This window comes from Eubalaena glacialis, chromosome 20 (assembly GCF_028564815.1).
Source record: "Eubalaena glacialis isolate mEubGla1 chromosome 20, mEubGla1.1.hap2.+ XY, whole genome shotgun sequence".
In the NCBI taxonomy this organism is placed as follows: Eukaryota; Metazoa; Chordata; class Mammalia; order Artiodactyla; family Balaenidae; genus Eubalaena; species Eubalaena glacialis.
In genome coordinates, this window is record NC_083735.1 from 15085290 (window position 1) to 15108804 (window position 23515).

The 23515-nt window shown below is 38.6% G+C and overlaps 1 protein-coding gene across 1 annotated transcript in view; it reads right to left on the reverse strand.

Annotated features, from left to right (window-relative positions):
• MTNR1A (melatonin receptor 1A) overlaps nucleotides 1–23515 on the reverse strand; it is an 80049-nt gene that overhangs the window by 9043 nt on the left and 47491 nt on the right. The window lies entirely within an intron of this gene.

Here is a 23515-nt window from a genome sequence, read left to right on the forward strand (position 1 = left end):
AATGAGAACCTGCTGTATAATAAAATTAAATTAAATTTAAAAAAAAGAATAAACTCATTCAAAAATAAACAAAGGATATTGACAAATACAGCTCTGATTCTAAGGACCCTGTATTTTCAGTTAATTCTGATGTGAAATCCTCCGTTGTTTTCTTATTTCTTTAAGAAAATATTATCTTCTAATAAAAAGAAAATATGTTCATTATGTAAGATTTATTTGGAAATTAGAGATGAAAAAATAGAAATCACCCATAAAATCACCCTATGGAGATAGTAGTAATATCTCGGTATATCTATTTCTAGTGTTGTTCTATACCTAAATATAAATACATATTTACAAAATTAAGAAAAAAAATAAAGTATACAGTTGGATGTGTGTATCCATATGCAAATACTACACCATTTTATATAAGGGACTTAAGCATCCATGGATTGGTGTCTGCGGGGGGTCATGGAACCAATCCCTTGCGGATACCTAGGGATGACCGCACTCCCTTTTACTAGAAGGGAATGAGTTCGATGGAAATGTACGTTTCTTCCTAAATTTAGGCCACTAGTGGGTGATAAGGTTGGCAATAGAGGTCTTTAAATCTCTCCACTCCCATTATGATGACACTTCTACAATATGCTCTTGCTTTATGGAACTCATGTCTCGATATGTCATTAGAACACAGATGTTCTGCCTCTGATTTTGGCATATTTCTTCTAGAATTCTTTCATGGTTAAAGGAAAAGAGAAGCCATTCATCTATATTAAGTAACCCAGTCATGTCTCACTTAGTTTAGTGTTGGACTTTCAGTAAATTAAATCCTCCAGAACATACCTGTCAAGCTGATAACTGACACCCACTCCCTGAATTTTAATGCCATGGACAACGTCTCTAGTCTCTCACTCAGTGACTTTTTAAAACTTCATTTAATAAGTAATTTTAATAAAATTGTTTTTTCAGTTTTTCCAAGGCCATAGCTGATAGAAACGACAAATTAAGAGGATGGAAGATGTATTCTTCAATGGATATCAAAGAAAGAGCTTACAAAAGCAAAGCCACCTGGGAAACACCATAGGCTGCGGCACTGAGATCAGGGTCAGCAGCTCTGCCCACTTTAATATCCAAAAGACCCCAGTGTAGACCACCCAGCCCCTAAGCTGATCGGAAAAAGTCAGGAACATATGTGATACAAGTAGAAAAGAGTCCCATCCTATGGTTAACCTTCTTATCTAGAAAGTGGATATGCATAGAAAATCTTGTTCCCAGACGACCTTGGATAATTGGAGTTTTATTTGTGGAAATCAGTCTTATTTATCAATTTTATGCACTTATGTTTAAACCTTTGTGTTTGTTTGTTTGTTTGAAGTGACCCTACATTAAATGTGAAATTCAATGTAAAGTAAAATATTGCTACATGTTACCTTTTGGACTAAAATCTTCATTTAGCCCCAGAATAATTTGTTATTCATATTTTAATTGGAAGTTCTCCAAAACCATGTCAGAGTTGGAAGTGAGAAATTATATCATCTTCTGTAGTATGGAAATGCAGATGCTGATTTTTTTAAATTAAAGGATGATCAAATATCTGTTTATATCCCCATTACCTGTCTTACTTCTACTCAAAAGAGGTATCTCAAGAAAAATAAATTTTAAACATGGGTGCTACATTTTATTCTAAGAATTGATGTCAGTTTGAAATATGGATCATTTTAAAGGATAAGTTAGTGGATGACTGATTCATAATGTAATTAAAGTAAAAGCACTTTTGAATTGATGTCATTAGTGTCACTCAGGCTTTCTAACAAAATGATCCTCACGCTGTTATCAGACTGATTTCGAGTTTCCCATACTCTGAAGAATAGAGGAGAAGTAGAAATACCAGAACGTTTTGCTCAGCTGATAGCAAAAAGTAAAATCTCTTAGGGCTACCTGGGAGTCAGCAAAAACCATAAGCATCATTGGGTCACAGGGATTTACAGCTTAGAAATCTCTCCAGGTGGTGGACTGTTGAATTGATGTTCTATTCCTTGTCACAGACAACCAAAGAATGTCAGCTTAGAACCAACAGACCTTTCTCACAAAGAGATACTGGGCACAGAAGGGTCAGTTTTTACCCTGGAAGGTATCTGGATCAAATGCATTTATTTCCAGCATCTAATGAGATGCTGATAGAAACATTTAACTTTGACCCCCTTTTTCTAGGAACAGCACCTTCTTTATTTTTGGAATTATCCTGGGATATCCCCACCTTCTGTTCTCCTCATCCTTTTGCTTCCCCAAACCACACCCGCTGTAAACATGTGGTTCTAGAGGAAGCAATGGAGAGCCTCCCTCCTGCCCAGTCGCTCTCACACTTTGAGTCTCTAGAACTTCTTTTATACTAACAGCAGAAGGAAACTCTGTTTTTAAAGGGGTCATGTGATGAGATTAGGCACACCCAGATAAGCCCCATTTTGATTAGCTCAAAGTTGACTGTTTAGTAACCTTAATTACATCTGCAGAATTGCTTTTGTCCTGTAACATAGCGTAATGATGGACAGACAGGGTACCCCAGCTTCTTCAGTCCCTGGGATCTGAGTGGGAAATCTTGGGAGACATTTCAGAATTCTGCCTACCACTGCCTCTTTCCAACTTCATTCTGATTTGGTTCTTCTGAATCTACAAAGAAATTTTTAGTTTTAATGTATTATGAGAACATATGTTCCACTGTAAGAAAAATTCAAAAGAAACACAGAAGTATATTTAAATAGGTTAAAATTGGTAATTGCACCTTTTAGGGAAACAACCTCCGAGGGTTTCCGCTGTGATTTGGAGACAGGGTAGTTTTTCTCCCAGTCACCTTTTTTTCCTGATGAGGCCAGTAGCAGATGAAATCTCCAATTTAAATTCTTTAATATTGCACAAGCCAGAGGATTCCCTTTTGTCGTTTGCTGGTGTACCAGTTGATACCCTGAATTTAAATGGCGGTACAGCATGAATATTTGAAATATGCTACTTCATTACAGCCAGAAAATATTTTATTGGCAACATTATCCTACATTTTTAATAAACACTGTTCTGCTGTTCTGCGTTGCAGTAACATGCATTAAATATTTAAGAACTAACTCCCTAAAAATCTAATTTACTAGCCAGAAAGATGTATTGCATTTTTGAAGAATAGTTAGAAAACAAAGGAGATTTAGTGGGCAAGGGATTATAGTCTTTAAATATTTTTAAAAGCACAAAAAAGAGAATAAATCATTTTGTATGGATCTAGTAGGTTAATCTAGGAATGGTGGGTAGAAGTGGCAAGGAGGTATATTTCAGTATATAGGGAGACTTTTTCTTAAAAATAAAAATAAAATAGAATTCCCTGAACAGGAACAGGCTCCTAGGAAAACCAGTATGTTTCTTTCAGGTCTAGGTGTCCTGACAGAGGAGTCTAAACTCTATGCTAGGAGTGCTAACTTTGTCTGACAAGGGGCAGATAGTAAGTCTTTTCAGCTTTGCAGGCCGTACTGTTTCTGTCACAACTACTTAACCCTGTAGGGTGAAAGCAACCATGGATAATACAGGAATGAATGAGCATGACTGTGTTCCAATAAAACTTTATTTACAAAAATAGTCTGTGAACAGTGGTTTGTCAATCCCTGCTATGTCTTATTTCCTGAACTGCATGGGAGGAAGACCTAAAAATTGACCAATTCCCTTCCATCCTTAAAACTTCAGTGTTACAGGATTCCTTCACTAGGATATAGGAAGGCATGGATACCATTTGCCAAAAGGGTCTTCGTGCCTTCCAGGATGATCTATCCATTCCCACCCCTTATTCAGTTGTGTATCCAGGTTATTATATTGGAAAAGTCTAGTTAAGATTTATTATGACCCCAAATAACTAGGAATGTTATGGATCTTTTAAAAAATGGAAGCCTCTACATGAATTCTGTGGTCTTATTATGAAATACTTATGTATTTAATAGCTGAACACAGGAATGGGACGTTCATAGAATATGTTGACAGGACGAAAAGTTGAAACTGTTGGCAGAAAACCAAAGTCAATATCGGAGCCAAGCAAATACTGCCTGCCTAGAGCCCCATAGGGAAAGCTCAAAGACTGGCCATTTTTAAGTGGCGAGAGACACCCTCACCTCCAGAACCACGAAGCAATTGTGCTTTCAGGTAGAGAATTTCTGTTATTCTGATTGCTTCCAAATAGTTTTTTTTTTTTTTCATTAAGCATTGTTTTTACTTTATGAAGAAACTACTAGTTGATGTTATAATTCCCTGTGTATCTAGAGAATGTAGAAGGAATTAATATTCTTATATGTGGAAATATTTAAATGGAAGATATTTTTAAATCAAAGAGAATATTGAATGATTTAAAAATTTAAAACGGGCTTGAAGATTTTGAATATCTTTCCCTAGGGATTCTGGACCAATACTATTGCTGTGGTTTACAATAATTTTCTTTTTGTTCAAATCAAGAGGCTTCACAAGTGTTTAATTGCCTTCTACCAATTCCCTTTCCATAATTACTAAGAACATAGGTGCCAAATGAACAATAAACACAACAGTAGTCTAGAGGTCTCAATTTGTATCCTGTGCCAAGTCCTTGGGTACAAAATGTACAGAAAACCCTTGCTTTCTATACTGGTAATTGGGTGCTTAGATTTGCTATTCAGACATTTACAAGAAAATCTGTATCAGCTTAAATTAAGGTTCAAGTTGAATATGATCTACAACCAGTAGAGTTATGCGTGTGTTGCCTTCTCTTTTAGGATGATTTCATTCAGACAAGCAGCTTACTTCATTTGCTTGTTTGCTACAGTTTCCTGTGGTGAGTGGATTATCTATAAGACCTAAAGTTAAGGGTGAATGGGAGAGTAATTAAGCAAGACATCCACCCCTCAGGGCACATTAAGGTTCAGCACCAACTACCACTTAGATGTATCGCCTTATATACACCAGAGGGAGGAGCCCAGAGGTGAGAATGTCTTGGTAGGTGTTAACAGAAACTTCAGTTTGGAAATGACTCTCTATAAAGCAGATCTTACTATAGTCAGCCCTCTATTTTTATTATCAACATTAAAAAAAATCAACTTTATCTGAATATTCAAGAGTGCTAGGAATTTTATAGTGTCTGGGGTCCAGTCCAAGTATCATAATATGTATTCAGTACATATTTTTACTCTTTTAGACCTCTGGGGAATTATTTCAGAAATGAAAGTACCTGGTTTATATTTAATTTAGTAAACCATCCACTTGAATAGTTTGAGCTTCAACATCAGGTTTTGATCTTATTTCTCTTTCTATCCATTCCATTAAAGTTTCACAAAAGAGGGATGATTCTGGACTCTGTTTTTCATTAATCATTGTAGAATGGAGTTTCCTCGATGCCACCATTATGGATGATTTCTGAGTCTATGTTGACTTTAGACCACACCACAATGATTGTTTACTTATCTCTCAGATGTATGGTTAAGATAAACACCTCTAGGATAAGGGTTACATTTGGAAAGAAATATAATTTCTTAAGGAAGAAGCTTTTGTTCCCTAAACCAAACTCCCCTCCATCTGCCCCCTCATTCCTAATTGCTCTGAGCCATAATCATTACCACAAACAAATACATTGAATGCTGAGAAGCAGAAGCCAGAGATGCTGTGAACCATGGCCACTTCAATTTTATTATTTTTGAAAAAAAATTTATGATCATGCTAGGAAAATTAGAGGTGCAAATTAGCAGAAAATGAGAAACTACCTATTGTCTGTAGTCTTATAATACAGGAATGGCTTTTGTTAAAAATCTTTTGTTTAGTCTTTCAGATATTTTTTCTGCACACATTTACACGCTCAACAAAGATGTTATTAATTACAAATAGTTTTTTGTAACTTATGTTTTCCATTTATAGCAATCTTTTCATGCAAATAAATATATATCACATTTTCTGGAGCTTAATATTCTTCTCTATTCATGGTATTTTTGTATGTACCTTCTTATATACGTTTATCTCTGTAGAATAAATTTTTGGAAATTAAAATACCAGATATGAAGATGTGCATATTTTTGAAGGTTTTATGACATACATCATAAAATTAGCTTCCAGAAAAGTTATTCCCAAGTTGACTTTTTCTACCAGCAGAGAGAATAATCATTTACCCCACTTAGGTCAACTCTAAAAACCATCTATTTTTTTGTGGCCTAGTATATATTCACTTTTCTGGAAACAATACCCTAATTTATTTCTGAGAACTGCTGCCTCCCAGTTTGGGTCCATGTGATGGTGACCCACACAGGCTTGAACCAGTGAGGAATGCACACATCCTGCTGTCTGCAGTGACCTGACCAGAGCCAAAGCCTTTCAACTTCTAGAAATAAAACTCTAATTTTTTTTTTTTTTCCGATTGGACTTGAATTACGTGAGAATACAGAGGCCTGAGTTTCTGGCCTCATCTTGCCACTCTGTGGAGCTTGAGAGCAAAGACAACACTTGGGAAGAATAGATGACATGACAATTGAAGACAATTAAATTGTGTCTTGAGAGCATCAGCTGAGCACCACATCCAGTTATTTCTGAAGCCACATCCACCATGGGCTCTATGGCTTTTGTATCAGTACATTTCATTTGTGCTCAAGTCACTTTGAACTAGTTTTTTTTTTTTTTTAATTATTTTCAACTAGAATCAGTGCATCAACACTGGTTAATTTAAAATTTTTGCTGGTGAGTAACATGGCATCTAGTTGTTTTAACTTGCCTGTATTTGATTCTTACCATTTTTCATAGCCTTACTAGTTGCCTGTATTTCTTTTGCAATTTATCTTTTCATATCCTTCACCCAATTTTTAAAAATTAAAGTGTTTTTCTTCTGCATATTGATTATGAAATTTTTTTAAAACAAGACTGAATAACCTGCCTGAAGTCCTTGGACACAGGGGCCAGTGTGATATAATTTAACATAACATTTTATGCTATGAGACAACTTATGTAACAGTGCTTTACATACACTCTAAAATATAATACAAACAAGCCTATCATTGCGGTCATCATCACCATCATCGTCGTGGTCATTATTACCAACTTAGGAGGATAAGCAAGACCACTTATCAGAACTTTCTTTCTGATCCACTTCAAAGTTAGCGTATTTTTAGTTGCCCCCTCTCATCAGCAGAGTCACCTGGCAGTTCGCAAAGGCTCAGTTGCAGAATGGGAACTCCCGGGCTAGCACCAGCCATTGTTTGGAACCTTGTTTGTGCACTGGGATGGGGGAGAATGGCTGCTTGATAGTTACGAATCAGCCAAAAACACCAACTGTCTAAAACACAGGTCACTTTGAAGTTATTGTCACTGGACCAGATGGCAACTTGTATTCCCAGAAGCTTCCACCTGGAGAGATCTCTGCTCTTTCTAAATATGAACCTTACCCAAGACTTAGTCATCTTAGCTACACCTCCGAGGGGAAGAGAATCGATCTTGCTGCGTTGGGTGTCGTAATAGGGCCCAGGGTCAGAATCCCCAGAGGTGTGGGTTAGCGCAGAGGAAATTTTAATCTTTAGTGCTTAACGAAATGCATGTGTCTAAGCTGTCCATTCCCTGAAAGGCAATATAAAAATAGGTATTACTAGAATTGAAGTGTGGTTACTGCCCTGGGGAATGGACAAGGTTGTCATTGGAATATGTTATGGTTAATGGACTGTTGACCAACTGCAGAGAAGGTTCTACCTGAATTGGAAAAGCTTAGAAGGCAGACTTTGACGTGGGTCTTTCAAGGTAAACCTAAATTCATATATAAAAGTTAACACTTTAATATATGAAACAATAAAAGTAAAGGTAACACAATACTCTAATAATATGTGGGATGCAGGGGACTTTAGAGCTGTGAACAATTCTAAACAGCAATAGTTCAAAATTTTCAATTTGGTAAATGCGTGCATTTGCTTAAACTATCTAAAACTCTAGCGTCTAGACCCTGAGCAAATATTGCCTCCTTTGCACTCATTCCTAAAGTAATAACTACTTAATAACCCCTAGATTGCTTGAGTTAAACTGAGATGAGGAACATCATTTAACATTGCACATAAGAAAAGAGAACAAGATTAGGAGTCAGAAGAGTTGGGGTTACGTCCCAGGACATTCATTAGCTGTGTGGATCTTGGGCAAGTCTGTACTGCCTTGAGATTCAGTTACATACCCTCTTTCTTAAAAAAAGAAAAAAAGTCAGATGCATATGATGAAATCTGTCTCTAGCTTCCCTTTCAGACCTATTGTGAGAATGTAGTGCAGATGTTTGTTATGAAAGTGCTTTGAAAAATGATCATACATCATTATTTTTAAGGCATGATATTTTCACAGCATGTCAGAAGACAGGGAGAAACCAAACTAAGATTGCATTTGGGGGGAATAATTTACGTACAAATTACTGATTATGATTGAGTATGATTAATAAAAATCAACCAAATATAAAAACCAAACAAATAAATAAATAGGCAGGAACAGGAACTTTAGACTCTTGGAAAATTTATTGAATCCCCTTCCACTGAAACCATAAGTAAGTTAAAAATACAAACAAAGCTAAATTGCTTAAAATTAAATTTTTCTTCTGTTTCTAGAAAGAGATATTGAATAATCCAGATTGTGGAGTTTTAGGTCATTATTACTTAGTCACTGAATAAAAGTGTTGTAGTTTTTAATCTTGGTATATTTTTATTGACAAATACTACAATATAACCCTTAGTTTTCTTAATATAAAAACAAATATATAAATATATATAACAAAAATAAAATATTTGGATAGAGTAAAATATCACTCAAATTTATTGTAGCAAAAATAAAATAAATAAAATTAAAAATAACTTAGAAAAAACCTTAGAAAAAATAGAATAGGAAACCTTAGAAAAAATGGGAGGACTAGGAGACCAGAAAACTTTAATTCTGATGATGATTGCTACTAATGACTTGGGAAACAATTTCCCACCTTATCCTAATAAACTTAAGGCAAATGGACTATTTCTCTAACATGACTGATCTGAAAGTGGAAAGTGCTGAAAAGATTCTCTCAACTGATGGGTTGGCAGAAAATAACCATGGTGGGACTATGCATCATTGCTGTTTTACCTTTGCCATATACAGGTAATTTTGTAGATTTAAATTGCAGGTGTTTTTAAAATTTTTCATCCTTTCCCCCTGCCCCAGTAACACCACTCCGTCAACACACATACACACACTGTGTGCCTGCCATTTGTGTAATAATCAGCCCTTAGTTCTAAACATGGGGGCCTGGCTTAGTCAATATATAGTTTACCTGAGGAGGAGTACTTTTCCTATTTTATAAGATCAAATTGATATCTTAATACAATTTAGTGTAAATTCTTCAATTAGGCATTATTTTCCACTGTGATATCCAAGGAAAACTTAAAGAAAAAATAATATTGTGCCTTTCTCAATACCCCTAGTTATTGTTTCCCCCCAACTTAGTCTACTCACAGAGCTTGATTAAATGTTCCCTTCTAACGCTCCCCAGATATCTTCAATTAAAGGGAAAAATTGCTCCCAGGCACATAAAGTCTCTAAACTCAGGACCGATTTTAGTTTAAAACATTTACAGGTAGGTTTATAGCTTTTAACTAATCATTAAGAAAACTTTTCGTTTTTAAATATTCCATCCTAATTCTTAGCCTGTTTCTTTTCTCGTGTAAAGCAGAATTGGAAAGAGATCCCATTTCTACAACTTACAAATTCCTGCCATCATTATTGCCTTGTTTCTCTTCCACTGCTCATTGATAATTCCAGCATGAAATATTACCTGTATTGCTGCACAGTCCTTGCAGTCTGGGAAGTAAACTAACCCCTTTTCCATGCTAGTGCTCTAAAACATATTGGAATGTATTTATTTCAAGTAGAGTTTGATAGTTTAGTGATGAAATAAAAATTCTAAATCCCCTAATTAATGGGGCAGTTGCCAAAAATGGAATATTATCCTTCAAAACTACCCAGCCCAGACTTCGAAAACAAACATGGTTACCAAAGGGGAAACATGGAAGGGAGGGATAAATTAGGAGTTTGGGATTAACATATACACACAACTGTATATAAAATAGGTAACCAACAAGGACCTACTGTTCAGCACAGGAAGCTCTACTCAATATTCTGTAATAACCTATACGGGAAAAGAATCTGAAAAAGAATGGATATATGTATATGTATAACTGAATCGCTTTGCTATACACCTGAAACTAACACAACATTGTAAATCAACTATGCTCCACTATAAAATAAAAAATAAAAAAAAACCACTACCCAGCCCAAATTGATGATTTACTTCCAGAAGGGAAACTGATTGAATTTGCTCTATGCGTTTTATTTGGACAGCTTGCCACCGAAACATTTATAAAGGAATTGATATGAGAGGAGTCAATTTCAATGTATCTAAGGTGAGCAGTGTTGAAGAATGCCAAGCAAGGTAGACCGGTAGCATTCACTGCCAGTTTTTCACATATGCCATGCAAACCTTCTTCAGTGCGGGCACTGGTGAGTAAAATTCCCAGTGTCTGTTCTTTCTCATGGTGTTTTTAGGACTTAATTGTATTCTTCATAACCTTTTTTTTTTTTCCCCAGCTGAAAACCGGACAGGGCTTTTAGATCTAACCACTCTTCTTATTTACTCAATTTTGGCGTCATTTTTCCTGAAAAGAGTGATTTCCATTTGGTCCACAAATTTCCATTTGTGCTTGCAGAACGAGGGTTCAGCAAATAATGTAGAAGAATGGCTCCCACTGCATCCTCACCTTAACCCTCCCTCTGCAGAGCGGGGGATGTCTATTTGATGAATAACACAAAACCCTAACCCAGTCATCACCAAGGTCTTGCTTTGTTTATTTTCCACTGACCATGGATCATTTTCAACTGGAAATGGACTCTGCAGGTACCTGGAAGTTTAGGAAGCAAAGTAACCTCTGTTTTTCACATTCAGGAACAACTGCCTATTAAAGTACAGTCCACGAGGGACTAGTACTACTAGTACCTACTAGTATAAAGGTGCTGGCTAACGTGGAATCTGGATTCTCACCGAAGCCCTGTGCAGACTCGGAAATTGGTAATTGTACGGCTCCTACTTCACTCTGTGATTGTAGTAGGCAGAAAAAGAGCCCCCCAAAGACATCCACATCCTAATACCTGGAATCTGTGAATATGTTACCTTACAGGGCAAAAGAGGCCTTATTAAATATGTGATTACGTTAAAGACTTTGAGATGGGAGATTATTCTGGATTATATGGATGGGCCCGATGTAGTCACAAGCGTCCTTATAAAAGAAAGAGATACCAGAAGGGACAGAGTCAGAGAGAGAGAGAGAGAGAGAGAGATTTGAAGAGGTTACACTTCTGGCTTTGAAGATGGAGGAAGGGTCCATAAGCCAAGGAATGCAGGTGGCCTCTAGAATCTGGAAAAGGTAAGGAGCCCTGCCGGCCTCTTGATTAAAAAGCCCAGTAAGACCCATTTCAGACTTCTCGACTGCTGATCTCCAGAACTGTGAGATAATACATCCGTGATGTTTTAAGCCACTACATTTGGGATAATTTGTTACAGCAGCCATAGGAAACTAGTACAGTGACATTGTAGAGAAAACTATACGGCCATTTCTTGGTGGTGTCTGTTATCTAGTGAAATGACTCTAGCATAATGAATCAATGAAACCCTGTAGTCTCAGACACAGAGGTAATTTTAATTGAATTATCCAGAAACTTTGCTATGACATTCTACCTTATTTAGCATATCAGCATGTCAATGATAGCATGTTATTGAAGCCAAATAGCCAAGAGTCACTTCTACACAGTATCAAGTGCCGACCCTGTACCAGGCCCTGAATGGGGAGCTCCTGGGAAGACTGGGAAGTTGGCAACAATGCACACCTTTTCCTATCTGTTCCCATCCTCCCCAAACACACCTCCTCCATGGTGTGTTCCAGATTCATTGCTTCGAATTAACTGATTATTTAATTTTTTAATATTCAGATTTGGTTCTTTTTTAAAATATAATTTCTTTGTCTTTATTGATATTCTCTATTTGGCGAGACATTGTTTTCGTACTTCTCTTCAGTTCTTTAGACATGGTTTTCTTTCGTTCTTTGAACATATTTAAAATAGCTGATGTAAAGTCTTGGTATAGTAAATCCAATGTTTGTGCTTCCTCAGCAATGGTTTATACTGACCTTTAATTCTGTGTATGGGCCATAGCTCCTTGTTTCTTTACATGTCTCGTAATTTTTTGTAAAAAAAAAATTAGACTTTTTAAATACTAGCATGTGACAACTCTGGAAATCAAATTCCCTCCTTCCTTAGAGTTTTTTGTTGTTACCATTTTGTGTTGTTGTTACTGTTTGTTTGGCGACTTTCCTGAACTAATTGTGTAAAGTGTTTAGTCTTCGTTGTACATGGCCACGGATGTCTCTGCTTGGTTTTCTTCGTAGTTAGCTAATGACGGGACAGAAGTTTCCTTCAGTGCCTGGAACCAGTGAGTTTCCCAGCCTTGAACAAGGGGCTTTTTGTGAGAGTTAGGGCATGCCTACACTGCCCCCACAGGGATTTTGCAACTTTGCCCTGGTCTCCACTTGCTGCTGACACAGAGCTCACAAAGGTCAACGTCAGCCGGCTCAGGGCTTCCTCAGATCACTCACGGGCTTGTGCACAGCCTCGGTCATGCACGCAGTCAGCTCTATACATGCTCATGGCCTTCTAGATGCCCAGGAATATGTCAGAGATTTTCAGGCTTTCCCTGGTTTTCCTTTTAAGATTTTTATTGGCTTGTGGTTTGTCCCAGCTGTTACTGCTACCTTAGGCAGCTACAATGTTGTGTAATGGCCATAGTTGTTTTTTGTGACAAATACTTCCAAGGAAAACGCCGTTAACACTGAGGAAGCTCTGAGTCAGGTGAAAGAAACTCAATCCTTGGGAGTGGGGTTTTCCTGAAAACTTCCACACAGTCAAATAATGCCAATGCTCTGGGAACAGAGTTTTGGAGCAGCTCCAGCTCCGATCTGCCCCCTCCTGGGGCTGTTAGGCTGCTCGTTTTCCCCGTGACTGAGGGTGTTTTCAAGGCTTCTGTGGAGCTGGGGAGAGGGGATGGGAACAGGGCCAGTTAAAACCCTACAAAACTTGCTGTTCTTATTGAGATTCAGCTGTTTTTCTTGAATAAACTCTCCCTGGACTTTTATAAACCTTTGGTTAATTCTTAGAGTTCTGAAACAACGTTGATTTTGACAATTCTGCCAGCACTCTCCTTACTTTTATGGAGGAGAGGATTTTGGGAGGTCCTTACTCTGTCATTTCCACTAACATCCTGTAGTGCTTTTGGTAAATGAAACAAATGAAAAACAAGCTAGCTTTGAAAAAGAACATGGTCTTTGGAACAAGATAGCCCTTGTCCTACTGTCACCTGGACAGGTCAGACTGTGACTGCACTTTGTATTCAGCTCTGTGTTCCACATTTTGTACGGAGCAACGGACAAGTGGAACACTTCAAAGGAGAGTAACCCGAACGGTGAGATATCTAGAAATCATGGAAAATAAGATACAGTTAAAGAAATTAAACCTGAATCAGAGTCAGGATGACTGTTTTAAATTTTTGTTTTGAAGGACTGTCATTGGGAAAAGGATTAGATTAATCTGTGTAGTTTTATAAGGCAGATACTACTATGATAAAAATAAGAAAAAAATTCCAACACCTGCAGTGATCCAGAAGTGAGCCTTGTCATGAGGTAGTCAGCTCCTTGTCACTATAAATGTCTTAAATAAATGCTGAACAACTTGTCAAGGGTATCCTTGAGAGGATGCAGTTGTAGGTAGGTATGGATGACCCATAAGTTCTCTTCCAGCTTCAAGAGTCTGGTTTGCTTTTTTTTTTTTTTTGAAAAAAATAAAAAAAGATTTAATTAGTTAAGGTCTAATTTCCTAAACTGCCCATCTGAAGATACTATGTTATGGTGAACACTCCCAAAATATGTCCAAGGGGAGCCTGGACACTGGTGGAAATTAAACTATTTGTAAATAAATTGTTCTTTGTGAAAAATGCTCACTTACAATTACTCAAAGAACAAAATATTCTTCTATTGTCAAGGGTTTGTTTTTTTCAAAAATTATATATGTATACTTTTTCCAGTTTTACTGAGATATAATTGACATACAGTCAATTATAAACTTATACATGCATAAGTTTAAAGTGTACAGCATAGTGTTTCGACTTATATGTGTTGTGAAATGATCACTGCTATAAATTTGGTTGGCATCCATCATTTCATACAGATACACACACCAAAAAAAAAAAAGAAAAAGAAAAAAAATTTTTTTTTCCCCTAATGGTGAGAACTTTTAGGATCAACTCTCTTAACAACTTTCAAATATACCATACAGTAGTGTTTTTTATGGGTGAATAATATTCCATCATATATATATATATATATATATATATATATATGCCTATATATATGATGGAATATTTTATTTATATATATATATATATATCTATCTCACAGTGTCTTTATCCCTTCATCTGTCAAAGGAAACATCTTAAGTTTCCATGTCTTGGCTATTGTAAATAATGCTGCCATAAACATGGGGGTGCAGATAGCTCTTGGACACAGTGTTGTTATTTCCTTCCAATATATTCCCAGAAGTGGAATTTCTGGATCATATGATAGTTCTGTTTTTAATTTTTTGAGGATTCTTCATACTGTCTTCCATAATGGCATTTGTTATCTCATATCTTTTTGATAATCATCATTCTAACAGGTGTGAGGTAATATCTCATTGTGGTTTTAATTTGCATTTCCATGATGATAACTGAGGTTGAGCACATTGTCATGTACCTTTTGGCCAGTCATTATCTTCTTTGAAAAAATGTCTATTCGAGTCCTTTGCCCATTTGACAATTAGATTATTTGGTTTCTTTTCTCTTCTTCTTTCTTTTTTTTGGCTTTTGAATTGTGTGAATTCTTTAAGTATTTTGGATATTAACACCTTATTAGATAAATGTTTGCAAATATGTTTTCCTATTCTGTAAGTTGTCTTTTCATTTTGTTGATAAAAATACTAATTTTAAAATTATCATTTTGGGGCTTCCCTGGTGGCGCAGTGGTTGAGAAACTGCCTGCCAGTGCAGAGGACACGGGTTCGAGCCCTGGTCTGGGAAGATCCCACATGCCGCGGAGCAACTAGGCCCGTGAGCCACAACTACTGAGCCTGCGCGTCTGGAGCCTGTGCTCCTCAACAAGAGAGGCCGCGATAGTGAGAGGCCCGCGCACCGCGATGAAGAGTGGCCCCCGCTTGCCGCAACTGGAGAAAGCCCTCGCACAGAAGCGAGGACCCAACACAGCCAAAAATAAATAAATAAATAAATAAAATTTTAAATTATCATTTTGAATATGTAAAACAAAAACTGAAAGATAAGAGTGTCTAGGCTTTCAGATTGTAGGCAATAAGAGGGAATTTGAGAGATGAGAGGATGGCAGAGAAAATGAAAGTTCTTTGGTCAACCTAAGGTTCTAGGGTTGTCCCAACGCTGCATCAGAGCCCAATACAGGGCTCTCTCTCTCTCCTTCTCTCTCTCCTCTCTCTTTGTTTGTGTGTGTAACTCTACCTTCTCACCTTTACTATTTTTATCCAAAGAAATGACCTTAATGGAAAAGTCATCATTCTCATTTGTTTTAAGACTGTAGTCTTACTTCTGTATTTATTTTATTGCCTCCTTCTGAAGTTGTACATTGTTTACCTCATAGGGAAAATCCAAAATACCCTACAAAAGACAAATGTTCCTTTGGTATCAAATGAAGAATGCCAGAAAAGTTACAGAGATTATAAAATAACCAAACAGATGATCTGTGCTGGCTATAAAGAAGGAGAGAAAGATGCTTGGAAGGTAATGCATTGGATTATGAAAACACATAATAGGCCACTTGAGAAAAATCATTTCAAAATATATTTTTTCCAAGAGTACTTCACTATAGTTTTCCAAATAATTCAGAACCAAATAATCTGAAAATTTCATAAGAAGTCTTTAACAAATTGAATATACACATATAATTTTTATATATTATATATTATACATCTCACAATCTTTGCAGGAGCATGCCATAGCTAAGGGAAGACAATTGTAATACAATAATTGTGCTAAAATATAAGAGCATTAGATTTATCTCACCTTGGGTGATGACGTCAAAATTTCTTTGTTGGAATGAACAGAAAATGCAACCATACGCTATTGACTTAAGTCACTTTCACCCCATTCAACAGCTGAGGCACATGAGTATCTGAAGAACTATGAGAATTTTTTTGTGTGTGGTGTGACTACTGAACTTTAAAGGCACATCTGTCATAACCTTCTATCATTTTATTTTTTCCACTCACTGTGACATAGGGTGATTCAGGTGGTCCCTTGGTTTGTAAGCACAATGGAATATGGCATTTGGTGGGCATCACCAGTTGGGGTGAAGGCTGTGCCCGCAGCGAACAACCAGGAGTCTACACCAAAGTTGCTGAGTACAAGGACTGGATTTTAGAGAAAACACAGGATTGCGATGGTCAGTCTTTGATGAAGTAGCCAGCTTGAGAAGCGTCATAGAGATGGGGAAGAGCCCAGCTTAGAGCATTCGTTTTACAACCTGCGTTCAATTCAAGTACTGAGCCTTGGGGTCCTCATCTGCAAAAACGTGGGGAGTGGTGTCTACCTCCTGTCCTTGTCATGAGGGTAAAAAGGGCCAAAGCATAACGCTTTCAACTGTCAGTAATAATGCTGTAATGGGAGAGGAAACAACTGAGGATCTCCGCGACTGTTTGTTGTGAAATAAAATGGCAAAAGAGTGTGATTAAAAAGTGTTTTCTTCTGATAGTGAAACAGACTGGAAGATACGTGACTCCAGATTCTAGCACAGTGCCTGGGATCATTCTAATCTCACCATCTCCTCTGGGTCTCAGTCTGTCTCAGAGATACTGAATTCTTCTCTCGACCTCACCTACGTGGTTGTTCATACCTACTGCTGCCTGCCTCACTTGGGGTGAAAAGCCGGTGAGCTTGGATTTTGTTCTGCCGGGTGGAATCGAAGAAACCTGTGTAACATGCACTTTTGCAAGGAAGAGGTGGGTTATCTGAACCTGGAAGAATAGTAGTGCCCCTTTTTACGTTGGTCTCCTACCTTGGTCCCCCAGGCATTGCCACAGGGCTCCAGGCTGGCCGTGCAGGGGAGACCAGTGGCAGTGCCACTGTCTGGGTGCAGCTCCTGCAATCGGCTCATCACACAGCCTTTGTGGAAGGCAAGGGGTCTGCACTGCTGGGGGTTCCGTGGATACTGGGTTCTGCAACAGTAACCCAAGGAGCAGTATTAGGTAAATTCATGGTAGGAGGAGGCAGCCCTGGAATGAATGACAGCAATTCTTATGCAACACAAATTCCAACTTGACCAGGCACCACAACTGATACCAGGTAGTTAGATTCAGTTCCGTTAAGCTGACATGACATTGACACAGTATTGACCATTTACAAAATATTGTGTAAATTAATTAGAAAAATAGAAAAGCAAAGTTCTGAAAAGAGACTGAGTTTTTCCTTCTATGCTCAAAGACACACTGAGTGGTAGAAAGGACTAAAGATGGAGGGGGCTGAAGGAAAACCACGAGGTCTGAGTTATTTATAAATCACACAGTAGGAAACTGAAGAGTTAAGGTGTTACTCCACAAGTAAATTCTCCAGATTTTATAATATCTGGCTGGATTCCCTGAAATGATTTAAAACAAAAAAATCCCACAACTTCGACTTTTACTTTCGCATGCAATAAAGATATTGGTCTTTGTTCCTTGTGGGTGTTTTATATTTAAAAAGAAAAAAATGGTTTACAATGAAAATCTTTTATCTTAGCTTTTAGTATCCTAAAGTGTGTTTGAATAGGACGTTCAAGTGCTTGCAGGGTAACCCTTGGGCCTTTTTTGGTCAGGGAATGACCTCCTTTGGGCAAAAGAGGAAAGCTTTGAAATGTGGAACTCCCACATTTGGGGTATGATGATCATTTTAAAGTTGCCAATTGGAACCAGTGGTGCTGGAATGGTCTCTTTATTACCCAACATGTGTTCAGTACAAGGGGGAACAGAAGAGCCCTTCACACAGTAAGACCCTCAAAGGACTGAGATGTGTGTAAGAGGCTAAGAAGGCGAGAGGCTGGGGTGACTTCACCCTCTTGAGGGAGAGTAGACTGGAGGGTGTGGGTCTCTGGCAGTGCCACCCACGAGAGGCCGGTGGCAGCGCTACGCCTGGAAGCCGGCACTGCTCTTGCCCTGTGACACCAGCATATGTACCTGTGGGACGTACAGCACCTTACACATCTGATACGAGGTTAGCCAAGGGCTCCAACATGTGTCTCGTTCCTCACCAAGGTTTGGGAAACCTCTAATGTATACTTAAAACTTTCATTAAACCGTGAGCCACTTTCATTCACATCACATATAAATGGGCATTCAGTAAATGTCCAATGAATGAGTACATCTTTATTCTCAAGATGAAGCAATGGCAGCTCAAAGAAGTAGAGAGGTTAGTTCAAGGTCACTGGCAAGGCCAGAGCCAGGACTAAGCTTGCACTCATATCCCAGGTTATGTCTTCTAGGTTCGTATCATGTTGTCTCATACTATGAGGAAGATAAAATACGACAGGAGCACGTATAACAATTATTAGTTATTTTCATTGTTATCTAAAGCAGTGGTTTTTTAATGGGAGACACTCCCACCCAGGGGACATTTGGTAATATCTGGAGACATTTTTGGTTGCCACACCTGGGCAATGGGGTGCTAGTGGGTAGAAGCCAGGGATGGTGCTAAACATCCTACAATGCACAGGACAGCCCCTTACATCATAGAATTATCTGGCCCAAATATCAGTAATGGCAGGGTTGAAACCCTGATCTAAGGTCAGCATTGAAACTTTATCATGAAAAGGGGATATTTCAGGGACAGCAAAAAAGAGGTTGCAGGACATGGGAGTCTGTGTTTTTTTTCAAAGCAAGTCTTGATAAGAAAGAAGGAACTCCAAGAGAAAGCTGACCGTGGCTGTGACTGAGAAGGGGTCACCAGTACACCTGTGTGGCTTTCCCTGCCCCAGACAGAGGATTTTAGGTTACCAATGATCCCAACTTCTGACTTGTTCTTGGGTCCAGTAATTCCCCATTTTCATTAAGGTTCAAAAGCATTTTATTTCACTGGGAAGAAAAAAGCTTTTTTTGAATAGTTTTTAATTAATTTATTTATTTTTTGCCTGCGTTGGGTCTTCGTTGCTGCGCCCGGGCTTTCTCTAGTTGTTGCGAGCGGGGGCTACTCTTCGTTGTGGTGCGCGGGCTTCTCACTGCGGTGGCTTCTCTTGTTGCGGAGCACGGGGTCTAGGCACGTGGGCTTCAGTAGTTGTGGCACGTGGGCTCTAGAGCGCAGGCTCAGTAGTTGTGGCGCACGGGCTTAGTTGCTCTGCGGCATGTGGGATCTTCCCGGACCAGGGCTTGAACCCGTGTCCCCTGAATTGGCAGGCGGATTCTTAACCACTGCGCCACCAGGGAAATCAAAAAAATGTTTAAGATAAAAGTAGTCAACATGGGGCTTCTCTGGTGGCGCAGTGGTTGAGAATCTGCCTGCCAATGCAGGGAACACGGGTTCGGGCCCTGGTCTGGGAAGATCCCACATGCCGCAGAGCAACTAAGCCCGTGCGCCACAATTACTGAGCCCGCGCGTCCGGAGCCTGTGCTCCGCAACAAGAGAGGCCGCGACAGTGAGAGGCCCGTGCACCGCAATGAAGAGTGGCCCCCACTTGCCACAACTAGAGAAAGCCCTCGCACAGAAACGAAGACCCAACACAGCCATAAATAAATAAACAAATAAAATTTAAAAAAAAAAGTAGTCAACATTAGAATTCTAAACTGCAATGCATTAGTTGAAAATAATTTTTAGAATACTTGGTATCAGTGTGAAAAGATGGTTCATTTGACCTCAAAGAGTTTCTATGTAGTTAAGACTCTTATTCTACTTTTATTTGACTGGACAAAAATATTTTGGAATCCTTATATTATTTCAAAGGCTTTAGAGATTTCACTAACTAGCTAGACCAAATTTAGAAAAATATTATTTGGTTTCCCACTGAAGTATATCTCTCATTAGAGTCTTTCTGTTTCTCTCAATAGAGTTGGAGGGTTATCATTATGATCTTTGTAATGAGGCTTTAGGATAGAGATGGGGTTTCATGGAGTAAACAATACAGGGATATAAGGACCTTACATAATCTCACATATCAGTTTTCCATGAAAAGCTTTCTTGGCATAAATTTTCTATTTTATGTTCAAGCTTCATAAAAAAACAGTGCATTATAGATACGTGCTTTTTGTGTAGCTGGAATGTACTTTTATTTTTATTTTGTTTATTTATTTTTGACTGTGCTGCATTGGATCGTAGTTCCCCGACCAGGGATCAAACCAATGCCCCCTGCATTGGAAGCGCGGAGTCTTAACCGCTGGACCACCAGGGAATTCCCTGGAATGTACTTTTAAATAGTAAACTCAAGAAAGCAACTAAGGACTCTTTATGCCAAGATAGGCCAGAAAACATTGGTAGCAGATCAAATAAAAGTATCTGAATAACTGCCTTCCAGATAGAATGTTACAATAGTTCCTTAGCATTTTGCATAAAGACGACTTCTAAGTTCAAATCCCCCTTAACTTTCTACCCCAGGGAACAAAAATGCTGGCTTCTCTCTTCTTCTCAAAAAGTCTCCAACTAGTCTATATGGGGCTAAGCTTCAAATTTACTTTTTCCTTACTGTCTCCTTCAGTCAGTTCTATTTCCCCCATATGTCCCTTCCTGTAAGAGCTTTGAAAGGACCTTCCAGTGTTCCTGATCTGGGGTCATCTTTCTACGTAGGCATTTGGCCACAAGGCACTGGCTATTCCACACCTTCAGAAGCCGTTCAGATAACGGCAACGTTGTTATGATAGACATAAAATGAGACTGTCTCTCTCTGTCTCCAAATTTTGAAATAAGCCAAGTAAACTGGCAACACTTTCTAGATTTGGAAGATCACACTAATATCAGCAATACTGTCCCTGAACAAAACACAATATTTCCTCTGGTACCTATAATTTCAGCAAGATCTGAAATGGGGACTGACTTGTCATTTTATTCTTCTCTTTGTCTTCAGAATATTTTTTTTAAATCATGACTCCATTTATAAACCTAAGATCTTGTTTTGCTTTTCTCTGGAAAATATGAAGTCTTCTCTGAACCGTAACATCTTTCTCTAAAATTTATTTAAATCAAACGTATTTTAAAAGGTTTTTAAATTTTTTATTTCTTTTAGGTTTTCAGGGGACCACATAGAGATCCTTAGAGCTAGTTAGTGTTTAATGTTCTAAGCGAGGACCTGAAGTTTGGAGAGAGAATGCAGCTTGGCCAGGGAAGCACGGGTAGCTAGTGTAAGTGCAAGAGTCTGGTTTCTGCTTAAGTTACATGACCAATAAACTAATGAAAGATCTGGGTAACAGAGGACATGCACCATCTTGATTTCCATAGAGCTTCTAGACCTTCTTCAAGGACCATGGGAAGGCTCTGAACAGAAATATAATCAAGTGAAACCCCACAAAGTATTCCACAAGCTTTCCTCTCTATGAACTGCAACAAGTCCTACCACTAGGAGGTGCCCTTATGGACAAAGGGAACTGACCTGTTGTTTTTGGATTGCTTGTCACTCAACAGCTAGACAGTCACTTCTTAGCTCTCCATTGGTGTCTTAGTGCACTGAGATCTAAAGAAAGTTATGTGGACTTCCCTGGTGGCACAGTGTTTAAGAATCTGCCTGCCAGTGCAGGAGACATGGGTTCGATCCCTGGTCCGGGAAGATCCCACATGCCGCGGAGCAACTAAGCCCGTGCGCCACAACTACTGAGCCCACAGGCCGCAACTACTGAAGCTCACGCACTCTAGGGCCCGCATGCGGCAACTACTGAGTCCGTGTGCTACAACTATTGAAGCCCACACGCCTAGAGCTCGTGGTCTGCAACAAGAGAAGCCACCGCAATGAGAAGCACGCGCACCACAACAAAGAGTAGCCCCCACTCACCGCAACTAGAGAAGCTCGTGTGAAGAACCAACGCACCCAAAAATAAAAAATAAAAAAAAAGAGGGCTTCCCTGGTGGCGCAGTGGTTGAGAATCTGCCTGCTAATGCAGGGGACACGGGTTCGAGCCCTGGTCTGGGAAGATCCCACATGCCGCGGAGCAACTAGGCCCGTGAGCCACAACTACTGAGCCTGCGCATCTGGAGCCTGTGCTCCGCAACAAGAGAGGCCGCGATAGTGAGAGGCCCGCGCACCACGATGAAGAGTGGCCTCCGCTTGCCACAACTAGAGAAAGCCCTCGCACAGAAACGAAGACCCAACACAGCCAAAAATAAAATATAAATTAATTAATTAATTAGTTATTTAAAAAAAAAAAAGAAAGCTATGAAAGTCGCATATTTTTCCATTTTTCAGAAGAATTTTAAAGTCTAAAGGCATTCAGTGTTTGCAAGTGGGATAAAAAAGAGCTGGGCTCATTAGAACGAATCCTACCTTCCTAGACCTCTGAGGAGGTAACACTATATAAATGGAAACTGTGATTGCAGAAGAGCAGGGCATCTACAATCGGCCCCTTACTTTCTACCCACTCTGTAACCCCCGAACAGCTGAGTTTCATTTCTCTGCTATTCTGAGCATCAGCAAGTCCATCAGACTTCCCTTGTTTTCTTTTTAAATGGTGAAACTCAAGTTAGCCTGGAATTAATGATTAACAGTTGGTATTTGAAAGTGTGGTTAAGTGCAGCTTTGGCCAGCAGGAATCCTAATTTTGACCAACTGCTAAGGCACACGGGCAAATTCAAGTTCTCTAAGCTTCTCTGTGTGTCACTTGTTTGAATGCATAGTAAAATGAGGGAGAAAGACATTAATGTATTGAAAAAGCAAGCACCTCTACCAAGGTACGTGTTTGATATGCAAAGATTTTAAGGACTTTCACAGGCATGCTGTACAAAGAGACGATGTTACATCACACTGGGAACCAGTAAAAGTAAATATTAAAGTTAAGTGAACATTACCTGCAAAAACTCATTTAGAGGAGGATGAAAACCATTTTGGAAAAAGAAAGACATTCTTATTAAGAATTGCAGCAAACAAGGAGTTTCAGGTATGATTTCAAAAATTATTATTTAAGATTTCCCTCAAGCAATTATTCCTTGAAGTGCCTTTTTCTGTTGTACCATGGGGTTTTAAAATATTTTTACAATAGACAATGATTGATTTTTAAAATGTGTCTGATTTAACATTTTGGAGGTTTTTAGTTAATAACCATAAGCAATGTGGGAGGAGATGCAGAACGGAAGAAGAGTAATAGTTTGTACTCAATAGCAAGTATTTTACAAATTAAAAAGATTTTCAAGAGCAATATGAACAAATCAGAAGACTTGATTTGTCTCATAGCAGGTTTTTCACAGAGCTGTCAGTTCAGGGCTTTGTGG